This window comes from Ursus arctos, unplaced genomic scaffold (genome assembly GCF_023065955.2).
Source record: "Ursus arctos isolate Adak ecotype North America unplaced genomic scaffold, UrsArc2.0 scaffold_24, whole genome shotgun sequence".
Taxonomy (NCBI): domain Eukaryota; kingdom Metazoa; phylum Chordata; class Mammalia; order Carnivora; family Ursidae; genus Ursus; species Ursus arctos.
The window spans coordinates 43,917,856-43,937,636 of NW_026622919.1; the positions used below are offsets into that span (position 1 = coordinate 43,917,856).

Below are 19,781 nucleotides of genomic sequence, written 5' to 3' on the forward strand. Positions count from 1 at the left end.
GAGGGAATCTCTAATCTGAATTAGAGAAAATGGCAACAACAACCGCAGGGTGATCTGGAAGGGATACGGGAATCTGGTATAGGACTGACCTGTGACCGATTATTCGTGTGACGTCACCTTAATTCACTATGAAGAACATACAAATTGAGGGAGACTTTTATTTTTAAAATCTAGGCATTTTCAATTACATTTTTTCATTTAATCCTTAATGAGATATTACGAAGGGACGAACTACTAGCACCCCCATTTTACAGACAGTAAACTCAAGCCCAGACAAAATAAATAACTTCTATGGAGATTTCTTACGACCAAAACAGAACATAATGAAAACTATGACTTTTATCTAATTCAGGGAGATTTATTTTTCCACAGGTCATTCTGGCAAAACAACATTAGAATTGATGGTATCTCATCTGATCTACTTCTGATCACTAAGCCTATGCAGTATATCCTCACAGGATTTGCAAAAGAGTCCAAAAAGCCGCTGTCAGAATATATTTCTGATTCTTTACTAAATATTTCCAAGTCATTGGACTAAGAACAGGCTTGGAGATAGCAAGCCAGTAGCTATGAATGCTGCTTCTCCCACTTCTAAAGCACACACACAGACATGCAGACAATCACAGACTACAGCTGACCCCTGAACAACACAGGCTGAACTGCATGGGCCCGCTTATATGCAGGTTTTTTTTTTTTTTTTAAATAAATGCTGTAAATGTATTTTCCTTATGATTTTCTTTTCTTTTTTTCTTTCTTTCTTTTTTTTTTTTTTAAGATTTTATTTATTTACTTGACAGAGAGAGAGAGAGAGAGAGAGCGCACAAGTAGGCAGAGCAACAGGCAGAAGGAGAGAGAGAACAAGCTCCCCGCCGAGCAGGAAGCCTGATGTGGAGCTTGATCCCAGGACGCAGAGATCATGACCTGAGCTGAAGGCAGCCGCTTAACGGACTGAGCCACCCAGGCGCCCCTTTTCCTTATGATTTTCTTAACATTTTTTTCTCTAGCTTACTTTATTTAAAAAATACAATATATAATACATAAACAAAGTATGTACTAATTGTTTGTTATTGTAAGGCTTCCAGTCAACAGTGGCTACGAGTAGTTAAGTTCTGGGGGGAGCCAAGAATTTTGTGCATATCTCCAATTGCACAGGGGGATCAGCACCCTCAAGCCCCATGTTATTCAAGGGTCAACTGTCTCTGAAGTATAGTTTCAGTGCTCCAAGAGACAGAGAGACAAAATTTCTTACCAGCCTACACTAGGGAAGCCCCCACACAGCCTGAACTTTTTAAAAATTAGACTAAAGCCACTTTTGCTGCTGATAAAGCAGAAAAGTTCAATAAGAGCATCTTCTATAAGGCACTGAAGGTATGGTGGCACCTCCGCTTCCAGTATCAGGCCAAACTGAAGTTGCTTAGTAATGTGTACTTTAAACACATGGCACATGGCAAAAACAAACAAAGGGTACAAAAGGCTGAATTTTAAAAACACATCTCATTCTGATTTCTAGACCCTTTGTTCCCCAGCCCTGTTGCCAGTTTCTGGTGTGTGCTTCAGAGATATTTATGCATACACTGCCATATATGATTAACTGTGGGCTCTCCCTATACCTTTTATAAATACATTTATATTAATGATGATACACTTTGCCATTTTTTTTTAACTTAACAGCATATCTTCAAGATCACCAACATCATTTGTGAAACACATTTCATACCAAATGCTACAGATCATCAACAGTAAAGTTCTGGAACACATCCAGAAAAACTAGTGAGTTTATTCCAACAGTTTCTCTGTGTTGGGAGGACTGAAAAACCTAGAAAAGGAAGCAAAACAAAGCATACTGGAGAAAAATCCTGTTTGTTACTCAAGTCCATCAGTCCTGGGAGTAGTCAGCAACAAGAGACCCCTCAACCAGGCATGGTCTCAAATAGACAATGGTTGGGCAAAAGAGGCTGCATTTACATATCACAAAAGAATATGAAAAGCATATGTATGTGCTCCAGTCTGCATGCTGCCCAGGAGGAGTGCTATTTCTGAAGCACACACATAGGAAGACATGCAAACAATCACCAACGACAGCTGACCCTTGAGCAACACAAGGGTCCATGTATATGCAGGTTTTTTTCCAATAAATACAGTATCCAATACTGTAAAATGCATTTCCGCTTATGATTGTCTTTATAGTATTTTCTCTAGCTTACTTCTACCACAGTAATCAACGTCAGGAGGTTCTTCAACAAACGCAAAGGCCAGAAACAAACACTAACATTTTTTACTGCAAAAATTAAAATGTGTTAATTCCATCTTTAAGTGTAACCCAGATGTTATGGCAAGAGGCACCTTGTTCCTCTGAAGGCTCAGGCACTGCTTGCAAGTACTAGTCTCGCTGTCAGGGACAATATGCAACTACCACTGAACAGAAAGTAAGATATTTGAGGTGTTTCAGGCTGATCTCACAGTCTGAGGTTCTACTGTGTAAAGGTACCCTCTACTAAGGGCAGGGTATAACTTTTTTTGCTCCCTAGACCGTACTTCTAAAAACATTTTAAGGCATTCTACTGAATTCATTCAATTAAATAATAAGCACCTGCTATGTGTGGCAGGCCTTATTCAATAGAGCAGTGGATAAAACAATGTTCCTGCTGTCACGGAACTTCATGTTCTTGTGAGACTCAGAAAGAAGTAGTGAGAAGTCCTACGAAAACAATTACGTAGGGTAAGAGGGACAGAGAGTAACAGGGTAGGGAGGGTACTGCTATTTTATAGAAGATGAACAGGGAAAGGCTCCCAGAAAAAGTGCCATTAGAGCAGACGTGAATGGGTGAGCCACAAAGCAGAGACAGCCTTAGAAGGGCTTGCCAGCCACACCAGGTAGAGAGAGGAGAACAGGCTCTTCTAGCCCGGCCGCGTGACAGGAGAAGCCTTGGAGAGTTTATGCAACTTGCAAGCCCTCCATGCAGTTTCTGGATAGTTTCCATCACAGATGAGAGTTTTATGTTGAATTTTAAGTTGACCACAAATATTTAACTTCCCTGGACCACAAATACAGTATCTTCTCTGTGGTTTAGCTGGCACCAAGCACATATTTGCGAATCTCTATATGTCTGCCTGTTATTTAAATTTCTTATAGAAGTGCCAAGGTCTTTAGTTGTGATTTACCCCTTCCCACTCCATATTAGTGGGTCTGAACCCTAATCAGGCCTAATTCTTGGAGAAAGAAGATATCTTTACAATTGAAGTATAGGGTCTTCATTGTTAAATTTCCTATTACCGCTTTCCTCTTCAAAAAATATCACTGGGGGGTCAGTTCTGAGTTCTTGTATTTGAATTACAATGTAAAAATTTAAAAACTTCTGTGCTTTTTTTCTCTAGAGCATGAACAAAAATAAAACTTCGTAAATCTACATACTTTTGCTACATTAAAAAGCAAAACAAATAGAAAAAGCCAGGTGTAATGAGCCCCAAACCTCTAGAAGTGTGTTCTTATTTACATACCAATTCCTGAGAACTATAACCAGCACTAAAGTTACAGAGAATATAGGAAATAGTCCTTGCTCTCCAGCTGTGTCTTCATGAGCTGGCTTGGGCAAGGGCTCTGGCTCCACAAGAACACACAATTCTGGGTTAGGCCTAATCCTAGGGCCAGTGTCTCTTACCCAGCTGGCACAAGATCCGCATGGGACTTTTATCAAATAAAGGCACACAGGCAGATCGTCTGAAACTCCTGAGTTTCAAAACAACCATTCCTGGGGCGCCTGGGTGGCACAGCGGTTAAGCGTCTGCCTTTGGCTCAGGGCGTGATCCCGGCGTTGTGGGATCGAGCCCCACATCAGGCTCTTCTGCTATGAGCCTGCTTCTTCCTCTCCCACTCCCCCTGCTTGTGTTCCCTCTCTCGCTGGCTGTCTCTGTCTCTGTCGAATAAATAAATAAAATCTTAAAAAAAAAAAAACAAAAAAAAAAAACAAAAAAAACCAACCATTCCTACCCCATTCTGGATTTCTGACATTGCCTTCATCTTTCTCAGTGCAGCCTACTGAACCTCTGGGCTCCTCACAGTCAGGCTGCGGGGGTGGGGGATATACCAAGCTGCAGAACTGAGACCAACATAGAAAGACTTACAGGACATCTTCATGAATCACTGGACTGCTTCTTCCTGAGTTTTACATGAGAGGAATACAGCTATTTGTTAATGAAGTATTCAGACACACATATAAATCCACGCAAGTATATTTTAAGAACAATGCTCACCTTAATAAAATGAACATGACTTTCAAGATATTCAACTTGGAAGGCCAGAAACTCATTAAAACACACACACACACACACACACACACACACACACACAAAAACTAGCACTGGCTTGTAATTAGAATAGCTTTAAGTACATGTTTCTAACTATATTGTCCATCCTTCCAGTCTTCCACTTAAATGCGTATATCAGACCTAGGCAACCACATACCAGAAACTATGAGGAATTTTCTGCAAGACAAACTGCAGATGGGACTGGAATGAGGAAAAGCATAACTGATGTTCAATCCTCTGCCTGCCTGATAAGTACATAGATGAGACCTTAGCAGTAGTGCCCCACTAATACCCTTATCTAGGAGCAACTAGGACAAGAGCCAAGGTGGGTCATGGTACACTTAGAAGGGCACAACTGGATCCCACCAGGGTGTCAGAAGAAACTTAGCAGTTGCTGGCTTATAATTGGTGGGGGTGGCCACATGAGACAGAGGAAAGATAAAGCTGAGGTTGGCTTCTAAAAGAGGCAAAAAACCCAAAACAAGAACCTAAGTGGAGAAACCTGGTCTACCACAGAAAACAAGGGTTTAGCTCTCTGCTCTACCTCTAGTTCTAGTTTCCTTTCTCCTCTAGCAGAGTTCGACATCAGCAAATGTTTCTCTTTTCCTTTTATCTGCACCTGAAAATCTTTTATTTATTTTTTAAAGATCTTATTTATTTGAAAGAGAGTGAGCGCTAGAGAGAGTGCAAGCACACACAGAGGGAGAGGGAGACAAAGAAGCAGACTCCTTGCTGAGCAGGGAGCTCAACCGGGGCTTGATCCCAGGACTCCGGGATCACAGCCTGAACTGAAGGCAGACGCTTAACCGACTGAGCCACTTTTTAAAGATTTATTTATTTATTTGAGAGAGACAGAGAGAAAGAGAGAGAGAGAGAGAGCATGAGCAGGTGAGGGGGCAGAGGAAGAAGGAGAGAATCTGGAGCAGACTCCCTGATGAGTGTGGAGCCCAATGAGTGGTTTGATCTCATGACCCTGGGATCATGACCCAAGCCAAAATCAAGAATTGGATGCTCAACTGACTGAGCCACCCAGGCTTTCTTTTTGAAAGCGAGAGTGCGTGTGCACAAAAGGGGACACCTAACCGACAGAGCCACCCAGGTGCCCCCTTGAGTAGGCAAACATTGCTTATTAAATAGCATAAAAGAAAAAAAATTTCATTAAAACTAACAACTTGTGTTCATCAAAAGACACTGAGAGTAAAAATGTGAGCCACAGACTGAGAGAAGATATTTTCAATATATACATCCAACACAGATCTTAATATTCAGAATACTAAAAAAATAATTCTGGAAATCAATAAGAAAAAAGACAAACCACCCAAGGGAAAAAAAAGTCAGGAATAGGCACTCCAAAGAAGAGGATATCCAAATGGCCTACAACAGAAGAAAAGATACTTAACATTATTATTCATCAGGAAAATGCAAATTAAAATTACAATGATGGGGCGCCTGGGTGGCACAGCAGTTAAGCGTCTGCCTTCGGCTCAGGGCATGATCCTGGAGTTATGGGATCGAGCCCCACATCAGGCTCCTCTGCTATGAGCCTGCTTCTTCCTCTCCCACTCCCCCTGCTTGTGTTCCCTCTCTCGCTGGCTGTCTCTATCTCTGTCAAATAAATAAATAAAATCTTAAAAAAAAAAAATTACAATGAGATATTTCTCCACACCCACCAGAATGGCTAAAATGACAACCAAAATCAAAATCAAGTATTATGAAAAAATGCTCCACGTCACTTGGCATCAGGGAAATACAAATCAAAACTACAATGAGATACCACCTCACACTGGTCAGAATGGCTAAAATTAACAAGACAGGAAACAATAAATGTTGGTGAGGATGTGGAGAAAGGGGAACCCTCTTACACTGCTGGTGGGAATGCAAGCTGGTGCAGCCACTCTGGAAAACAGTATGGAGGTATCTCAAGAAGTTAAAAAACAGAGCTACCCTATGACTCAGCAATTGCACTACTAGGTATTTACAGCAAAGATACAAATGTAGTGATCCGAAGGGGCACTTGCACCCCAATGTTTACAGCAGCAATGTTCACAACAGCCAAACAGTGGAAAGAGCCCAAATGTCCATCAACAGAAGAATGGATAAAGAGGGAATGTGATGTGATGAGCACTGGGTGTTATACACAACTAATGGATTGTTGAACACTACATCTGACACTAATGATACAGTGAAAGGACACCTATCAGCCAACTAATATGTTGGCTAATTAAATTTAAATAACAAAACCAAACCAAACAAAACCAAGTGTTGCCAAGATGCCAAAACTCTCATACACTGTAGATGGTCATGCAGATTGGTATAACCACCATGGAAATCTGTTTGGCAGTATCTACTGAAGTAACATACACCTACCTACCTTATGACCTAACAATCCCATTCCTAGGTTTATATCAAAGAGAAATAAGTTAGAGCATAAGTCCACCAAAAGAGCATAAAAATGTTCATGGTAGCTTTAGTCATAATAGCCAAGACTGGTAAAATAAACAAATTTTCATCAACAGTAGAATAAACAAATTGTGGTATATTCATACAAAAAAATACTACCCAGCAATCATGAAGAATGAACTACTTACATGCAGCAACATGGATTAACCTCTCATAGGGTGTGTTGAACAAAAGAAGCAAGACACAAAGGGTATGTACTATGAGTCCATTTACACACAGTTCAAAAATAGGCAAAAAGAACTGAGAGTGAGTGAGGTGAGAATAACGGTTACCTGTGTGAGGTAGACTATAATAAGAAGGGGCATAAAGGGATGCCAGAAATACTCTGTATTTTTTCCCCCAAATATTTATTTATTTGAGAGAGAGTGACAGTATTAGTGGGAGGGGGAGGGGGAGAGAGAATCTCAAGCCGACTCCATGCTGAGTGTGGAGCCTGATGTGGGGCTTGATCTCACCACCCTGAGATCATGACCTGAGCCAAAACCAAGAGCTGGACACTTAACTGACTGTGCCACCCAGGTGCCCCACAGAAATACTCTGTATCTTGATCAGGGTGGCAGTTAGCAGGAATACAATCATGTATAAAAATGTACTGAGCTTAAACTTAAGAGTAGTGTACATGACTTGATGAAAGTTAAAGCTCAATAAAAAAAGTGAAAAAACTACACATACTAAATTGTATTTCAAATTCGATTAGGCAGTTAAATGAGAAAATGATCAGGGAAAACTACAGGTAAGGCGGTCAGTAGCAGTTAAGTACAACAGAAAACCAAAACCGTGAAACCGAACACTTGCTCGAGTCTCTACTACAACACAGAATTAAAAAGAGAGGAAAAGTAAAGAAATGTGGTGACAGATCCCTAATCTTTATTTTTTAATTTTTAAAAAAGATTTATGTATTTATTTTAGAGAGACAGAGAGAGACAGTGAGTGAGAGAGCACATGAGTGGGAGGGGCAGAGGGAGAGAGAGAATCTCAGGCAGACTCTGCGCTGAGTGCAGAGCCTGACCTGGGGCTCGATCCCAGGACCCTGAGATCATGACCTGCGCCAAAACCAAGAGTTGGTGCTCAACCAACGGAGCCACAAAGGTGCCTCAGATCCCTAATCTTTAAAAGCTAATTCAGAGAGATCAAGACAGACAGGAGAAGAGCAATGATTTCAAAAAATGAGAAAGAAAAGGATTAAAAAAGAGAGAAGGAAACTCTCCTGAAAGATTTAAAGGCTGAAAACATTTTTTTTTTAAGATTTTATTTATTTATTCGACAGAGATAGAGACAGCCAGCGAGAGAGGGAACACAGGCAGGGGGAGTGGGAGAGGAAGAAGCAGGCTCCCAGCGGAGGAGCCTGATGTGGGGCTCGATCCCATAACGCCGGGATCACACCGGGATCACACCGGGATCACGCCCTGAGCCGAAGGCAGACTCTTTAACCGCTGTGCCACCCGGGCGCCCCTAAAGGCTGAACATTCTGAGGGCATGTTAAGAAACTTAGTAAGAGACTAATACCTTCATTAGTGATGGCAAAAAAGTGTTTTGTTTTTCATTTTAAGGAATCAGAGGCTTCATTTGTGTTCAGTGGGAAAGAGTGCCGTGATCAAATACTAATGCCTATCTTTGGCACAGAATAGAAGGACACCTATCAGACACTGCCAGACATATCTTGGTTCGGTCTTTAATTTCCAAGGATAATGAGAAAAAAAAATAATCCTATACACATTAAAAAAAAAAAACAAAAAACAACACACACAAATCTGACTGGCCTCAGACTTTTCTGCCCCAACACTAGTTAGCCATGCGTGGAGAAGAGCAAAAGAAAAAAACATCTCTCAGATAAACTAAGACTTAGAAAGATAATAAACATTTTTCTTTCAGAAAAAATATTACTTAAATATGTATCCCAGTAAAACAAGATACTAGTAAAAACTCAAGAACATTGTTTAAAAAGAAATCAAGAATATCTTCAACAAATAACATTAAATGGCATTTTAAAAAGGGAAGTGAGAAGGATTTGAGATTCTGCCCTGGATCAGCATCTTGGCCATGTGCTTGGTCACCCCAGTATAGCCACTGTGCACACCCACAGGCTCACCGCTGGGGGCAAGGAAAAAAGGGCTGCCCATTATCCGTATCAGTGGAGTTTGATGGAAGGAGATAGGTGCAGTCTCTTAAGTTAATCGTTACGATGTGTCAAAGGGTTTAGAGAAGATTATTGATTTAGGAAGCGTTTTCCTGATTGATGAAAAATAACTTGGTTATGTTCATCTAATCCTTCTAGAAGGTTATGCAGTGTATTAATGTAGTGCATAATAAACACAACAAAAAAGTAAAACAAAAAGGGAGGTGGGGAAACTTATACATTACAGGGGAAACTGTTATACATTAAAAGGACCTTGATACCGTATCAACCAAAAATAAAGTATGAAGCTTGCCTATCAGATCTTAATTCTAATGGAGCCATTGTGAAATGGCATTTAAAAATTTTTAATTCCGGTATAGTTAACATACAGTGCTATATTTGTTTCAGGTGTACAATATAGTGATTCAACAATTCTATACATTTCTCAGTGCTCATCAGGATAAGCACACTCTTAATCCCCACCACCTACTTCATCCATCGCCTCACCCACCTTCCTTGTGGTAACCACCTGTTTGTTCTTTATAATTAATAGTCTGGTTTTTTTAATTTGTCTCATTTTCTGTGCTTGTTTTGTTTTTTAAATTCCACATATGAGCAAAATCATATGTTGTCTTTCTCTGACTTATTTCACTTACCCTCTAGATCCATCCATGTTGCTGCAAATGGCAAAATTTCATTCTTTTTTATGGCTGAGAAATATCCCACTGTGTGTATGTGTGTGCGTGTGGATACACACACATACTACCTCATCTATCAATGGACACTAGGCTACTGCCATAATTTGGCTATTGTAAATAATGCTGTCATAAACACAGGGGTGCGTGTATCTTTTTGAATTAGTGTTTTCATATTCTTTGGGTAAATACCCAGGAGTAGAATTACCGGATCCTGTGGTAGTTCTATTTTTAACCTTTTGATGAACCTCCATATTGTTTTCCAGAATGGCTGCACCAGTTTGCATTCCTACCAACTGTGTACGAGGGTTCCTTTTTTCCCACATCCTCACCAACACTTGCATGTTTTTGATTCTAGCCAGTAAAATGGCATTTTTTGAGATAATCTGGAGACTCTGAAAATGGACTATATATGACATTTATAAATTATTCACTTTGATATGTGTAATAATGTTAGAGAGGTCATGTTAGGGAAAAAAAGCTTTACAAGTTAGTGACACCTACTGACGTATTTTCAATATAATGAATGGGGTTTGATTTGAAACTTTCAGAATAAAAATCTGGCAGGGGGACAAGGAGAATGATTGAAAAAAAGATTGGCAAAATGTTGACACCTGCTCAAGCTACATGGTGATTCATTATACTAGTCTTTTTACTTTTCTTGTACTCTTGAAAATTTCAACAACAACAAAAACCAACAAAAAACAAAACCTAAGAGCAAAAGTGGATACATTGTTTTAAAAAACAAATGGCAAAAAGAGTAAAAGATAGTTCTTTCTATATTAGGAATGTTAACAGGATTCTAAAAACAGTACCCATGTTAAAAATTATTCTTTAAAGAGATGATACACAATGTACACACGGTATAAAAACATTTAATGATAATAGGGTTGAGAGCATAAAGTGGTTAATCTGGACACTACAGCATAGGTTTGAATTACAGATGTGTGACCTTAGGTAAAGTGCTCAATCTAAGTGTCAGTTTCTCTATCTGTAAAATGGGGATAGAGCAGTGTTTACCCCAGTTAAGACTACTGTGAAGATTAAATACTGGCACAATGTAAGCCTAAATAAATAGCTGCTATTATCTAAAATCTCACTGACACCCATAAAAACTAGGAAATGAAGGAGTGATGAGAGAAGGAGGATACAGGAAGTCCTACATTTATCCATGGGGAGGAGTGACAGAAACTACAAGTTGTTTCCCACTATCTGTTCTCCTACTCTTCCTCTGTAACAGAACTCTTTAGTTTTAGCTACACATACGACTGCCTAGAAGTATATCCCAGTCTACACTGCAGGTAGGTTTGGCCATGTGAGTCAGTTCTGGCCAACAGAATTAGAAGTGTGTATGAACTCTCAGGTATTTAAAGGGAGAGGCATCTTTAAATTTTTTTTTTTTTTTTAGAATTGCATTTTTTTAATATATATTTTATTTATTTATTTGACAGAGAGAGCGAGTGCACAAGCAGGGAGAGGGGCAGGCAGAGGGAAAGGGAGAAGCAGGCTCCCTGCTGAGCCAAAGGCAGACACTTAACTGACTGAGCCACCCAGGTGGCCCTCCATTCCTTCTTTTAACTGTTTGTACTTCCCACAGGCTTCTATGCAGAGGAAAAGGCATCACATTCCAATAGCCATCTTAGACTTTATGGGTCTTCGGAAATGAAAACGATGTACAGCAGAGCAACAAAATGGAAAGAGCCTTGGTCCATGACACTATAAAGTGCCAAACCAGAAAACTTCTGGACTTTTCTTTCACTTGAGAGAAAAATCTACTTCTATCTTATTTAAGTTACTGTTACTGTATTTTGGAATTTTCTGTTTCTTACAGCTGAACATAATCCTAACTAAATTGAGAGAATGTTATATCCTGTTTAATTCCTCCTGATAAGTAAGAGAAAAATAATTTAAAGTATTTTATAATTTAAAATAATTAAAATAATTAAAGAAAAAGAAGTGGAGTTAAAATGCAATGAATATAGACGTGGTGGTTGCACAACACTGTAAATAGTCTAAATGTCTGGGAATTATTCATTTAAATGGCTAATTTTATATCTTATATGAATTTCACCTCAATTTTTTAATGCAATGTTATAAATACAGTTTAGAAGAGACATACCTAAAGCAATGAGATTTAGGAAAAAAAAGGGGGTGAGGGGGGAGAGAAGAAAAAAATCTATTAGGCAAAGATAAATACTAAAACAAAACAAAAAACCAAAGGAGGATACAAGGCAAGAATGAACTGAAATGAAAATAAAGAAACAAAACCCTTTGAAGTACAAGGAAACACTGACAAAAGCACACTTGTAGCTCTTGTAGTAGCACCATTCATTCTTTAACATATCAAGCAGATAAAAATAATACAACTAGAATAGTGTAATTAATAATGATAATTCAATAGCTCTATACTGAATTTTGTATGCTACTAAAATACATCCTTCTCAAAATGCATAAAGTTCAAAGAAAAAAAGGTATTATATACTGGGTCACAGAAATTTTTAAAAAATATCCTGAAGTAGAAATTAATAACAAAAGTTTAAGAAATCAGGGGCGCCTGGGTGGCACGGCGGTTAAGCGTCTGCCTCTGGCTCAGGGCGTGGTCCTGGCGTTATGGGATCGGGACCCACATCAGGCTCCTCCGCTGGGAGCCTGCTTCTTCCTCTCCCACTCCCCCTGCTTGTGTTCCCTCTCTCGCTGGCTGTCTCTGTCTCTGTCAAATAAATAAATAAAATCTTAAAAAAAAAAAAGTTTAAGAAATCCAACTAAACAAACCCCACAAAATTCTCCCAAAGAACTTCAGAATCAAAGAGAAAATCTAATGATGATCAGAGCCTATTTAGGAAATGATCATTAGAATAGCACGCATCTAAATGGATTAGAATGTGGCCAAAGTACTAGTAGTGGCATATTCAAAGCTATAAAGCTTTTAAGTAAATTAATAAAAAACACAGATAAACATAGAAGATTCAACAAAAGTAGAACAAACCACATCAAGGACAAATAAAAGAAAATAAAGATAAAAATAAAAATTATAAAATAATAAGAGCTAGTTTTTGAAAACTAAGAAATGCACATTGCTAACAAATTTAAGAAAAAAATCAGAGAGCATAAATCAAATTAGCAATGGAAAGTGGAATTAACAATGTAGTCTTAATTTTTTGTTAGAAAGGAGATTAAAACATGTGATATTAGAGGAATGGATGATTTTCTGGCATAAGGTTAACAAAATTGATACAAAAGTGATGGAAATTTCCATATCACAATTGTGGTGGTATTTAAACTAATGTATATTTTTGTCAAACTCACCCAATTGAACATTTAAAGCTACTGAATTACTCATTCTACATGTTTGTTATATCTCAATAATTCTAACCAAAAATTTGAAACAAAACCCAGAAAAGACTAATAAGCAAAGAACAGACAAAGGAGGGAGGTGTCCAAGTTTTTCTTTCCAAAACTACTACAGGCTGAGTTTCTTCAGTTCATTCATGTGTTCAGTCAATAATACTTATTAGTGGTGTGGGAAGGGGTCTATTCTCCAGGAACTGTTCTAAGCACTAGAGATTAATACAGTAAATGAAAATAAAGTTTCTATATTCTAGTGGGAAACAATAAATAAGCAAAGCAAAAGCAAAAGCAAAAACCTGTTGTCAGGTGACGGTAAGTGCTAAGAAATAAAGTCCAGTAGGGTACACAGTGCCTGGGGTAGAGTATTCATTTCTATAGATCATGGGTAAAGAACTTTCTGATAAGGCTGACTTCTGAATAGAGATCTGAAGGACAAAAAAAGCAAACCATGCAGTGAATGAAGCAGAAGTGCAAAGGCCCAGAGCATGATTTGTCTGGCATGACTCAAGAATGAGTAGGCTGGTTTGGCCAGTGAAGAGTAAGCAATGCAGAGAGGGGTAGGGATGAGGTCAGAAAGGAAAGAGGCCCCAGTCAGGGCTTGATATTTCCTTCTGAGAGGAACCCTCTGGAGGGGCTTAGAACAGTGGTGTTAAATAATCCACCTTACATGTTAAAAGATCACCCTGGTTGCTGTTTTGTGACTGGATGGGAGGGGCAAAGGTCGGAATAAGCCTACTGTAATAGATTAAGCAAGAGAAAGAAACATTTTAGACCATGGTAGTACTACTGTAAATGGATTCTGCATGGAATTTTTTAAAGAAGATCTATTTATTTACTTGAGAGAGAAGGAGAAAGAGAGAGAGAGAGAGACAGTATGAGCAGGAGGGGCAGAGGGAGAGGAACTCTCAAGCAGATTCCTCACTGAGCATGAAGCCTGACGTAGGGCTTGGTCCCACAACCCTGAGATCGTGACCTGAGCCGAAACCAAAAGTCAGACACTCAACTGACTATACCACCCAGGTGCCCCGGATTCTATGTATATTTTAAAGACGCAGTGATAGGACTGCTGAGAGTCTGAAGGTAGAATCTGAGAGAAAGAGTCAAGAATGATTCTCAAAGTAATGTACACTTTCCAGGTCACAGAAAAAGCAAAGCTTTTCCCATTCTTTTTTAAAAAGTCAGCACAACCTAATACTCAAATATCCAAAGCATAAACAGCAAAGATGGAAAGGAGAGGCCAGGCCCACTATGGAAATGGATGTAAATATCCTAAGTAAAATAACAGCAAATCAAATTAGCAGACCATTAAAATACAACTACACTGAGTCCAGAGTTTATCCCAGTAAGAAATGAACAAGTCAAGTTTAGAAAATATATTTAACATATCACACAAAGAAAGAAGTGATTATTTTAATAGCATTTTTTTTTAAACAGACCTTAAAAAAAAAGATTTTATTTATTTATTTGAAAGAGAGTGAGAGAGAGCGAGAGAGCGAGACAGAGCACGAGCAGGGGTCAGGGGCAGGGGAGAAGCAGGCCCCCAGCTGAGCAGGGAGCTTGACAAGGGCTCCATCCCAGGACCCTGGGATCATGACCTGAGCTGAAGGCAGATGCCTAACTGACTGAGCCACCTAGGCGCCCCATTTTAATAGCATTTTAATGAAAATGCATCTTATAAAACTTCAGCATACTTTTTTTTTTTTTTCCCCTAAGTAGAGACTCAGTAAAAATAGGAAAACACAGGGTGCCTGAATTGCTCAGTCAGTTATGTGTCTGACTCGGGCCAGGTCATGATCTCAGGGTTCTGGGACTGAGGAGTGGCAGCAGAGGAGGTCTGCTTCCCACTCAGCAGGGAATCTGCTCATCCCTCTGCCCCTCCCCCTGCTCATCCCTTTATCCCTCCCCTTGCTCCTGCTCTCTTTCAGATGAATAAAATCTTAAAAATAAAAGAAAAACACTTCCTTAATATGCTGATTATCTTTTAAGATAACAGAAGCATTATGTGAATGTTCAAAATACTAAAATATTCCTATTAAAGTTAAAAAAATTCTTACTATCACAGGATTATTATTTAAATGCATTTAGTTTCAGGTAAGGCAGTCAGGCAGAAATCAGAGAATAAGATATATGACTACTGAAAAACAGATAACATTGTCATTAAAATAAATATAATTAGAAAATCCAAAGTGATCAGCTTAAAAAAAAAAAAAAACAATAAGAGAGTTTGATGTGATGGCTGGATATAAAAAGTTAGCATTTCCAAAGTACTATTTAGGAGGTGTAAAGGAAAAAACAATCCATTCATTATAGCAAGAAAATTACTGAAAAAATGTGAGACGTGAGACCTAAAGAAACTGATATGCAGAGAATACTTTGTTCTAATAAGAAATTTTATAACCACGTCAATTTGTTTCAAAGAAAATTTTAAAGTGAATTTAATTCCAATTGAGATGCCATGAGGAGCGCTCATTTCAGCAGCACATATACTAAAATTGGAATGACACAGAGATTAGCATGGTACCTGCACGAGGATGACAAACAAATGCATGAAGGGTTCCATGTCTTTTGTTGTATATTTCAAAGTTGCTAAGAGAATAAATCTTAAAAGTTCTCATCACTGGGGCATCCAGGTGGCTCAGTTGGTTAAGTGTCTGACTCTTGATCTCAGCTCAGATTTTGATCTCAGGGTGTTCAAATCCCGCGCTGGGATCCATGCTGGGTATGGAGCTTACTTTAAAAAAAAAAGTTCTCATCACAAGAAAAAAACATGTGACTACACACAGTGATGGATGCATTATAGACATTATGATGACCACTTTGTATATATTATTGAATAAACATGTTGCACACCTGAAACTACTATATTATTATTTGTCAATTGTACCTGAATAAAAGAAATACCATGAGGATTTGGGGAAGGGGAGTTAATGAAACTTAAAATATTCTGAAGTTTGCATAAAGTGTATGTAAGAGGGAAAAGCCAAAGGAATAGTGCACCAAATATAAATAAAAGGGTGTGTGTAAATTCACACCACTAGTATTAAAACATCACAAAGCTATAGTAACTCAAAGAGTAAAGTTGTGTTTCAAGAATATACAAACATAAAACAGCCGAGAAACAAATGCTAGTATGCATGTCTATCTACCGACACATACAGATCCTAGCACAGCGTGTGTATATATAGCTAGTATATAATGGAGCTTAACTTTTAGTTAAATAAGGACAGAATAAGTTATCTGATAAATGATACTAAGATCATTTGTAAACAACTTTGAAAAATTCAGTTATATCTATACCCCACATCACTCAGCACAATAAATTCCAGATAAAAGTTTTAATAATAATTTTTCAAAAGGTAAAATAATGAGAATATATGATTAGTCATCTAACTGGAGGTTAGGAAGACTTCTGTAAGCATAAAAAGAAATTTCATAAAGGGAAAATGGAAAGATTTGACTACAGAAAATTATAAATAATTTGCATTTGAGAAAATTCCATAGATAATGGAAGTGACAAGCTGTATAAAAATATTTTCAACATAAATGACTGAAAAAAATTAAGTGGAAAATAGTCCAATAAATAATGGGCAAAGGACATGACAAGGTAACTCCCTAACAAAGATACACAAATGTCAATGTTCAGAAGTACCTGAGGATTCCTCTTTTAAACATTTTCAAAATCAGTTTATCAGTTATAGTGCTAATTCTCATTATGCCAAAGACCCATTTATGGGGCACCTGGGTGGCTCAGTCAGTTAAAAGCGTCTGCCTTTGGCTCGGGTCATGATTCTGGGGTCCTGGGATTGAGCCCCGCATCGGACTCCCTGCTCAGCAGGGAGCCTGCTTCTCCCTCTGCCCTTCACCCCACTCTCTCTCACTCTTTCTCTCTCAAATAAATAAATAAAATCTTAAAAGACTCATTTTATTTTTGACCCAATAAAGGAATAACTACATGCTCATTTTATTTATTGTTCACTGGAAAATATATTTACTATTTTTGACTCCAAGTGTTGTTCCAGTTATTAAAAAAAAAATCAAAACTAGATTTAAAGTCTAAAAATTTGTCATCCTTAAGGATATTCAAAAGAATGTGTTATGGGGTCCAGAAAGCAGAGGGCACAAACAAAACCCTAAGTGATAGAAATAATACTAACATACATGTATACAAATTTCTATGTTAGCCAGTACAGGAGTTCTGCTTCCAATATGGCCAAGTAAGTTCCTACTGGATCACATTTCCTGCAGATAACAATGATAAACTCAGGGCAAAATTATAAAAACAAATACCTAAGGCCCTAGACAGTGAACCAAAACAGGCAAGATTTGAAAGGGGTACCAATACTCAGAAGAAGGAGCTGGGACGGTTAACTTTACCTCCTCCTCCCAACTTATAGATTTAGGGAAGGTATCCCATACAGGACCACTCAAACTCTGTGGGAAAATTCATAGTCTTTAATAGTGTAAAAAAAATAAAGGACAAAGTTTGGGACAATCATAGCTGCTAGAAAGTAAGTGAGGCTATTATATAAAGGAGAGAGTCAGAGAGGAGGTCCCATATTCTGTATACACATAATGCTTAAATTTCTTGCTGACTTTCGAATGGTGCATGCACAGATTAAATGTAATATAAACGAATTAATGTAAGCCAAGAAACCAGACAAACAGAATGGATGTCTGACTTGCAGTTTGAGTCTAACCAATTGCACTGCCAGCTAAAATAAAGCATCAACCTTCTCTGGAGGAATAAAACAAAATCCACATGACATTTACACTTCCAGGATAAAATCTAAAATTACTCAATATACAAAAAAACAGGAAAATGTGACCTATTCTCAAGAGAAAATATAGTAAATGGAGACCAACTTCGAAATGACATGAATGTCAGAATTAATAGCAAGGCTGGCAAAGAAGTTATCATAATTGTGTTCAATGAAATAAAGGAAAATGATTGAAATCAGTGAAAAGATAGGAAATCTCTGTAGAGAAAAAAAACTATGAAAAAGAACCAAATGGAAATTCTAGGAATGAAAAAAACCACCAATATCTGAAATAAAAAAGTCACTGGGTAGACTTAAAAGAAAATGGACATGACAAAGACTTGAGTAGTCAGAACAACGGAAATAAGCCAATCTGGAGAACATAGAGAAAAAAAATTAATTAAGCCTTTGAGATTTGGAAGACAATAGCAAAAGGCCGAACATATGTGTAACTGAATCCCAGAAGCAAAAGAGAGAGCTTGGAGCAGAGAAGAAAATATTATTATTCAGTTATAATGTCTAAGTTCCCCAATTTGGTGAAAGACAATTTATAGATTCAAGAATATAGTAAACCCCAAGCAAGATAAATACAAAGAAAATTATTCTTAGCCCCTTAATAGTCAAACTACTGAAAATGTTGAAAGCAGCCAAAGAAAAATGACACATTGGATACAGAGAACAATAATTTGAATGAGGGCTGATGTCCTACCAGAAACCATATATGTCATAAGACAATGGATGGACATATTTGAAGTACTGAAAACTTTTCTTTAAAATTTTTTAAAAGTATTTATTTATTTTAGAGAGAGAGAGAGAGAGAGAGAGAGAGGACACGTGCACATGCGTGCATAAGCAGGGGGAGGAGCAGAGGAACAAGTAGACTCCCCGCCGTGTGGGGAGCCCAACGTGGGGCTCTATCGCAGGACCCTGAGCATCATGACCTGAGCAGAAGTCAGATGCTCAACTGACTGAGCCACCCAGGTGCCCCAAGTATTGCAAAATTTCTACATCCAGACATCTTTGAAGAAATAAGTGAAATTTTGGAGTACCTGGATTGCTCAGTTGGTCAAGTGTCTGCCTTTGGCTCAGGTCATGATCTCAGGGTCCTGGAATAGAGTCCCACATCAGGCTCCCTGCTCAGCAGGGAGTCTGCTTCTCCCTCTCCCTTTGCCGTTCCCCCTGCTTGTGCTCTTTCACTCTCACTCTCTCTCTAAGAAATAAAATCTTAAAAAAAAATAAATTAGTGAAATAAAGACACTTTCTGATAAAAGAATACGAAGAGAATTCGTTGCCAGCAGATCTGCCCCACAAGAAAAGTTAGTAAAAGCTCTTCAAACCAGAGGAAAGTGACACCACTTGGATGCTTAGACAACAATTTTTCTTTTTCTTTCTTTGTTTTTTTAAGATCTTATTTATTTATTTATTTGAGAGAGAGAGAGAGAGGGCACAAGGAGTGTGAGCACACATGAGCAGGGGAGAGGAAGAAGCAGGCTCCCTGCTGAGCAGAGATGTGGGACTTGATTCCAGGACCCCAGGATCATGACCTGAGCTGAAGGCAGACGCTTAACTGACTGAGCCACCCACGTGCCGGAGACAACAATTTTTCTATCTTCTAAATTAAAATAGATATATAGATCTGGGGTGCCTGGCTGGCTCAGTCAGCAAAGCTTGGGACTACTGATCTTGGGGTCATGAATCTGAGCCCCACGTTGGGAGTAGAGTTTACTTAAAAATAATAATAAATAAAAAAAATAAAATAGATATATAAATCTGCTTAAAGCAAAAATCATAATATCTTACAAATGGTGCTAGGAAAACTGGATATTCACATGTTAAAGAACTTAGCTAGATCTCTAACACCAAATACAAAAATTAACTCAAAATAGGTCAAAGATCTAAACATACAAACCAAAACTATAAAACGCTCAGAATAAAAAAGAGGGGAAAATCTTCATGACACTGGATTTGGCAATGATTTATTGCATATGACACCAAAAGCACATGCAACAAAAGAAAAAATAGATAAAATGGCAAATTTTATGTTATGTATATTTTACCATACACAAACAACATTATCACCACAGACTTTAGTGTTATTTA

At 38.2% G+C, this 19,781-nt stretch overlaps 1 protein-coding gene and 1 non-coding gene across 9 annotated transcripts in view; one reads left to right on the forward strand and one right to left on the reverse strand.

Moving 5' to 3' along the window:
* Positions 1-19,781, reverse strand: part of SMG6 (SMG6 nonsense mediated mRNA decay factor) — a 228,562-nt gene that overhangs the window by 40,007 nt on the left and 168,774 nt on the right. The window lies entirely within an intron of this gene.
* Positions 15,387-15,490, forward strand: LOC113269210 (U6 spliceosomal RNA). The gene has a single exon (XR_003321372.1). It is a non-coding gene; the product is annotated as a U6 spliceosomal RNA (small nuclear RNA).